Raw genomic sequence first — 8,065 nt, forward strand, 5'->3', positions numbered from 1 at the left:
GTCGGATCATCAGGATGGAATGAGAGGTAGAGTTGAGTGTCATTAGCATAGCAGTGATATGAAAAGCCATGTTTCTGAATGACAGAACCTAGTGATGCCATGTAGACAGAGAAGAGAAGTGGAATGAGCAGTGGAAACATTAGCAAAAGTAGTATTTTTTTTATTTGTGCCACACCTTTTCAGCAGCCCTGAGCTTAGAATGATGCTCGCGGAGAACATCAGACAGCCAAGGGGCAGAAGGGGTGGTACGGCCCTAGGGGCAGACAGTGTCTAAACAAGATGTAAGAGTGGAGGAGAAAGTATCAGGAGCACTGTTAGCATCAAGAGATGATAACTGTTTAGGGGGAGAAAGCGAAGAAGAACCATAGCAGATAGCCGCGAGGGTGAGAGTGAGCGTAGGTTACGTCGAAAAGTGACATGTGTAGGGGTATGTGTTGTGTCAGGAACCATGTTGAGGTTAAGAGTGAGGAGGAAGTGATCCGAGGTGTGCAGTGGAGTAACCAGCACATGATCAGTGGAGCAGTGTCGTGTGTAAATAATGTCCAGTTGCAGCCCTCTTTTGTGAGTAGCCGTAGTTAATAGTCGCTTGAGATCAAATGAAGCAAGCAGAGTGTGGAAGTCTGCAGCCTGAGGTTTATCTAGGTGGATGTTGAAGTCTCCAACTGGTGGTGTTGCTTTTTTGGTTATTCAGTGTTTCTGTAAAAAAAAAAAAAAAAACCATTGGGGAAAACCTAACAAAAACACTGATAAGATAATAATGATACGAATTCTACTAATAAGAACAATATAAAACGCACCAAGGATTAATGAGCTACTGGATTCATGAATATTAATCAGGTTGTGTGCGTTTGCTCGAACTGATTTGCTGAAATCAAGACAGGGACAATAATAGGTGAGTGCCAGCCAATGAGATTGCCGTTTGCGCATTAGTTCCACCCACTACCGGAGAAAGCAGTAGTTCTTAAAAGCGGAGGAATTCCAAAGGAACTCTGTTATTTTGACAGCAAAATACAACAAAGAATATCGTTTACATGTAGCGCGCATAGGTAGCGCGTCAATTCTCTCTCTCCCTCTCTCGCGTGCGCCTTCACACTAGAGTTTACGGTACATTAAATACAGGTGCGTTGCACATCCATCTCTCAAGATGGGCTTGTCCAATGAGAAAGGCCGGTATCCCAAGTGGGAGTTTTGAGATACTGGGGAGTCTCTTGAAAGCACACCGCTCACTTCTGAGCATCTGATTCCCTCTCATTTGAGAGTCGAATGCTTCACTCTGTGGGCTTCGCTGGGTAGCACATCAGGACTCTGCTTTCCTCTTAGGTTGCTCCCTTGGTGAGCTCAGCAGTGCTCCCCTCACCCTGGAAGGGTTATCTATGAGCACGCTGCTTCCCAGTCGGGCACTGGTGTCCCCCTCTCGGTCTGTGAGCTGGGTGCTATGCCCCTTCTAGTTATGCATGAGTAGATGCTCTGGAGTTTGTTCTGTGACTGCTATGGTTGAGTTGGCGATACTCTCCTCAAATGGAGGGTTTTTCTATGAGATATGCCTTTTTCAATCTCATGCGCTCTGAGCCTCCCACTGAATTAATTGTCACTCCTTGAGCGTGCCACAGTCACGTAGGGTCTAGGCCTGTCCCACTGTGGTAAGTGTGCACGCTAGGCATTCTGCGCACTTTCTAAAATCCACACTGTGGTAAGTGTGCATGCTAGGCATTCTGCGCACTTTCTAAAATCCTGTATGGCTCCACTCAACCTATGTATCCCTGTTGATACATTTCTTAGCAGGGTGTTGCTACAAAAGATCTGTCGAGTCAGTTCTTTGAGCGAGCTCATTTAGAGCCGGCAGTAGCCCCCTGGGTGACAGGCCAGGGTCTGGTTTTTAGACACCTGGCCGTATCCCCTCAAAGGAATCTCTTTCTTCTGATTCCAAGCCTTTGCGCTCTGCCCTAGGCTTGTGCTTCCCAGCCCAGCCATTATCAGGTAAGTTGTTTAGGGTATGCAGCTCAGGCCCTTGGCCAGAGGGGATAATGCCACTGACAGCCCTCAAGGCATCCTGGGGCAACTCCCATGGCTATGGTAGAGTTGGTACTTAGTGCTCGCCGTGGTTTCTGGCACTCCCCTCACCATGGTGGCGTGGGTATACTGTTCCCCATAGCAACCCCTAGAGGACGTAGTTCGAAGTTCCCTCAGAAGGGAACATCTCAGGTTACGTATGTAACCATGGTTCCCTGCTTCGGACGCAAGCCTCAGACGAAGAAGCGGATGACGTGTTATCTCGGCACCCTTTTATACTGTGATCGCGCTGGGTAGTGACGTTATAGGCTTTCGCCGGCCAATGTTATTTTAGTTTTTAGATTCAGACACCGGTCACGCTGAAGGCATTCCCCATAGTGACCCCTAGAGAACGCAGTGTCTCGTTCCCTTCTCAGGGAACCATGGTTACATACGTAACCCGAGACGTTTATTTAAGGCTTTGTTGACTTAAGTTAAATTAACAGAGAGGGCGAGAGAGAGCGAATGGGAGAAGTCCTAATAACTTTGCTGATTTACTTCCTCTTTGAATGAATGATTCATATACATAGTGTGTATTCAGTAGAGCTAAGCTCTGTTTCGTGGCTTATTGAGAGACACTCCTAAATCTAATCAATGACGGCACTGATACTTTATGTTCTTAAACACACACACATATGATACAGATGAAGGTCAGGACACTTGTTAGTAAGTCTCTGGGTCAGACAGAAAGAGGGGCTCTTGGGAGAAAGTCAGGTGCGTCTGTTTGCAATTACTTGACCATATTTTGGGGACAAATTCATACCCATAAGTGAGATAAACCTGACAAAACCTCCTATAACCTCATTTTGGGAATGTCATTGTAATGTAGTTTGTAGATCGGGAAGAAGGCGGCGGGAACCGGCGAACACTCAAAAAAAACTTTAATAATAAAATAAACACAAAATAGCACGACTGTCGCGCACAAACGAAACCAAAACACAAAATAAACTCCAGGCCTGGTCCTCTCTCGTCTTTCACTGTCGTCATTCCTCCTTTTTATCCTTCCGGAGCTCCTCCGTGAGACTCGAGACCGATGAGTGGTGCAGGTGTCACTGATTATCAATTACTCCCCCCCCGCCCCAACTCGTCACAGTCATCATTTCCAAAAACGCCATAAATATAAAGTAAATACAGTTTTTTTTGTCTGTTTGTTTTTATTTTACAAATGCAGGGTTTTTCTATTATGTTTAGTGAGTGAGTTAAAGTTCTGTTATAGTAATTATAACTAACTGTATATAAAAATAATATCAGTCTATGGAATGACATTATCAATTACTCCCCCCCCGCCCCAACTCGTCACAGTCATCATTTCCAAAAACGCCATAAATATAAAGTAAATACAGTTTTTTTTGTCTGTTTTTATTTTACAAATGCAGGGTTTTTCTATTATGTTTAGTGAGTGAGTTAAAGTTCTGTTATAGTAATTATAACTAACTGTATATAAAAATAATATCAGTCTATGGAATGATGTGTGTGTGTGAGTGTGTCTTTAATAAACAAAAAAATAAAAAAGGCCTGACAGTGGTCATTTGACAAGATGATTTGATAATCAGCAACAAGACATGTGACTGTTAATGACTGTTCTTTAACACACACACACACACACACACACACACACAGCCGGGCTGTCAACTAAATGTAATTTCTGCTTTCCACAGAAACACTTGAATTCTGAAGAAACTATTAATAATATTTGTTTATTAGAAATATTATAGTCAATGTGTCGTAAATCGTGGTGAGGGCAGAGCACATCGGCTTGTTTTTTTCAGTGGCAAGGATGAATGGTGTGACTTAAAAAAATATTTCAGCTTGGTTAAGAGCAATTTCTAAAATTAAGGACCTGTTAAAGTGACATGTTTTAAATGATTTTATGTAATTATTTTTGTCACAGACTGTGATTGTACCTAATGTGATGCAGAGGGAGTGGGGAGGGGGATGGTCACAGTGGGTGGGATGTAGGGTTAGGCGATGTCTACAAAATTGGAATCGGACGATGTCACATAAAAAAAAACACATTCAAAAGCTCAATCAGTCCCACACACACCGCAGGATAAGGACGGACAGAGAGGAAGAGGAAAAGGTAGGAACACCATTAACTCTCCAGAGACGAGCGACTGTAAGCCGACATGCACAATATGGCACTCGGTAATGAGCAGCTCATAACCCCCATAATGCCCAGCAACATCCAACAGCACATGAAGCGTGCTCTGTGTGTGTGTGTGTCTGGAAATAGACCACCATCCCACCGAGCTCATCAGCTGGCACACACACACACTGGATGGGTACAGAGGGAAATGGGTCAGCAGTGAGATGAAGAGAGATATACCATCAGTGCTGCCCATCTGTCCGCCTGCTGCCTCCTAACCTCCATCAGTGAGTGTGTGTGTGTGTATGTGGGTGGGTGAGTGTGTTCTGGTATGTCCTGACTACACCTCTGTGAGAAATACAGAAGTGATCCCCTGCACAACGGCCTGGGACACACACGAACACGCACGCACACACACACACACACTGGATGGGTACAGAGGGAAATGGGTCAGCAGTGAGATGAAGAGAGATATACCATCAGTGCACACTCACACAAACACACACACTCTCTCTCACACATGCTCTGTACAGATCCAGGAAAATACACTTTTCCTTATACAGCTCATCATTTTCTACACTTTTGTAGCATTTTCTAGTTTCAAACTGTCAAGTAGGCAAAAGTGTCACAAAGTGAGGAATCACCCTTATTCATTTACGGGCAAACACTCGTGTCTCGTGCACACAGTGTGTAAATGTCAGAGTGAGTGTGTGTTCACACCGAGCCAGGACCAGCATGACTGTTACTATGACAACAGATCAGCAGCGGGATCCATGACGACCGTCAGACCGGCGTGTGGAACGATCAGACTCAGTGAATTCACTCATGACACACACACTCACAAATAACTGTCACCAAACAAGAGTCAGTTCTTAAATAAACCATTTTTGTTCATACTTGTCAGTACTGAAGGAATTCTATGTGTTATTGACATTCAGTGCAGTGCATTCTGGGATTGCCTTCTCTGTGAAGGACACATGCATGTCTCCTCAGAGTTAGCTGTTTACGGAGACAACTCACTATATAGCAAGACAAAATGTCCATCAATCTGATGATAATTCTCTTTTTTCTAATGTTGAGATCCTACTGATCCTGATGGGACGTCCCGCACACGTGTGTCTGAACTAACCAATCACATCACACATCTGCAGCGGTTCGCACAAGAGCAAAACCACCGCATCTCCTCAAAGAATCCTAGCCACGAGCACAAAAGCAGTGTTAAGTTGCTGGGGTATATTTGTAGCAAAAGCCAAAAATACATTGTATGGGTCAAAATTATAGATTGTTCTTTTATGCCAAAAATCATTAGGATATTAAGTAAAGATCATGTTCCATGAAGATATTTTGTACATTTCCTACCGTAAATATATCAAAACTTAATTATTGATTAGTAATATGCATTGCTAAAAACTTAGTTTGAACAACTTTAAAGATGATTTTCTCAATATTTAAATTTTTTTGCACCCTCAGATACGTTATAAGAGACATGCAAAGTGAATGTCCAGTGGCAAAAATCCAGAAAACGCGCATTCTTCATAGAAACAGCTCTATAAAGGACATTTTAATGTGAGCTCACAAGCTGAATTACTGAAAGAGATTTTTCCAAATGAAACTGTGGCCTAGTAAAAAGATTTACTAAGCAATACGGCTCAAGATGTCATGTTATATCGTGAATATAGTCACAGGTAAAGAGTGCTGCTTCAAATTTTACAAGTAATTTGACAAATAATTCCAGCAAAAAACGACAGATGCAGATCTGCTGAACAAGTGCTTGATATCATAGCTGCACTGAAGTCATTTTATAGTGTGGAAGAAGCTCATTTCTTTCTTAAACTTAAGTACCACAAAACAGAAAAGAGTGCTGTGGATTATTGTGATGTTTTTATCAGCTGTTTGGACTCTCATTCTGACGGCACCCATTCACTGCAGAACATCCATTGCTGAGACACTGATGCAGTGCTACATTTCTCCAGATCTGATGAAGAAACAAACTCATCCTGATCTGGGATGGACTGATGGTGAGTTAATTTTCTATTTCTTTAAGTCAAAGGAGCCCATGGACCCTCAAGTCTCTGCGATATTATGTGCCAGTTTAAGAAACCGCTTCAGTTACACAGAAGAGTTTTCTAAACAATAAGCATGAACAGGACGAGTTGTTAATAGGGTTGCAGATTTGTTCCAATAACAAATATAAGCAATAGTAATACTGATGCATGATTTACATGACTAAATATGGAATCAAGCATTATTACATCATCACTGAAGACTTTATGAGCATTACATAGTCTATAATCCTAAAACCACTTAAAGAAATAACTCCTTTAAACAGCTGAAGAAAAAGAGAAAAAATCCTCCCGTATGAAGCAGCATAACCTCAGCACAAATCTCTCAATAAAACATGAAAGCGGAGCATGTATATTTCAACAGGCTCGAGCTCTAGTACTCCACATTCAACAGCCTGACACACAGCAGATATTACCAGCTCAATACCGTCTGCTGGCCATCACAACAGAAACACATCACCGGCACAGAAACATTAACAGCGATGGCAGAAAATAAGCAGCACTCACCAGCTGTGCTCTCCACACACACACACACACACACACACACACACACACACGAGTCCATCCGCACAATAGCACAGGACTGATACGCCTGAGACCGGCTCCCCTCCTCCCCAAATCCCCACCATCTGAACAATATACACCCCCCACGACCCACAATAATGCTGCTGAGATGTCTCCATGGAAACTAAGGACAGCGGGAGCGGGGCAAACGGAGGGAGGAAGAGAGAATGGAAAAATCAGTCAGGAAGGACAGCCTGAGAGAACCAATGTCATTGATCAATAAGTGGCTATATCGAGGTCATCAGCGATAAATGTGTCGCCTGTTTCTCCTGATCGTTGATCTGCAGGCTTCACATGTTGAAGGGCTTTTGATGACTAGTATAAAGTGCATGAAGGTGGAGCAGATTCTTCAACAAGTGCCCAGACATTAAAAACTTTGAGGTCAGTCAGATGTTTCTGAAAGAAGTCTCTTCTGCTCAAGCAGGCTGAATTTAGTTGAGCAAAAATACATTAAAAACTGTAAAAATGTGACATATTATTACAGTTTAAAATAACTGTGTTCTATGTGAATCTCTGTTAAACTGTAATGTATTTCTGTGATGTGCAGCTGTATTTTCAGCATCATTCCTCCAGTCTTCAGTGTCACATGATCTTCAGAAATCAGTATAATATGCTGATTTGCTGCTCAAGAAACATTTCTGATTATTATCAATGTTGAAAACAATATTTTTGTGGAAATCGGGATACATTTTATTTATAAAAGTATAAAAGCATTCATTTCTTTTCAGGAAAAATGTAATCTGTAATACAATATAATGCTTAAAAGCATCCCAGGATGCTCTTCATGAAACTGGATGAGATTCATTTCAGAGAGAGCAGAGCTGGAATCTAGACCAAGAAACTCATGGGTTTGCTTTTGTTTTACCATGTTTTGAAGAAAGAAAGAAGTAATTCCCATACTATTATTTTTCTAAAATATCAAAAGAAAAAGTCCTTATACCCAATGAATAGTATAACAGCACATCACAGTCATAATTAGCCCTGTAGTCACATACAGTATACATCAGCATTATAGACCTTTGGATAGGTCAAGGTCATTGTTAATGTAATGAGCTCTTCTTCACACTCACAAACACACATGTTGGGTTTCCATGTTTTATGGGTTCAGGCATTTTTACATTCTCAAAACACTTAATTCTGTGTGATTTATAAGCTTGTTTCCTCATGGGGACCAAAACATCTCCCCACCATGTCAAAATGTACTGGTATTACTATCCTTGTGGGGATGTTTGGTCCTCATAATATAGTGAATACCAGTACACACACACACACACACACACACTCACAGAAACACACACACACA

This window comes from Sinocyclocheilus grahami, unplaced genomic scaffold (assembly GCF_001515645.1).
Source record: "Sinocyclocheilus grahami isolate Dianchi unplaced genomic scaffold, SAMN03320097.WGS_v1.1 scaffold1000.1, whole genome shotgun sequence".
In the NCBI taxonomy this organism is placed as follows: Eukaryota; Metazoa; Chordata; class Actinopteri; order Cypriniformes; family Cyprinidae; genus Sinocyclocheilus; species Sinocyclocheilus grahami.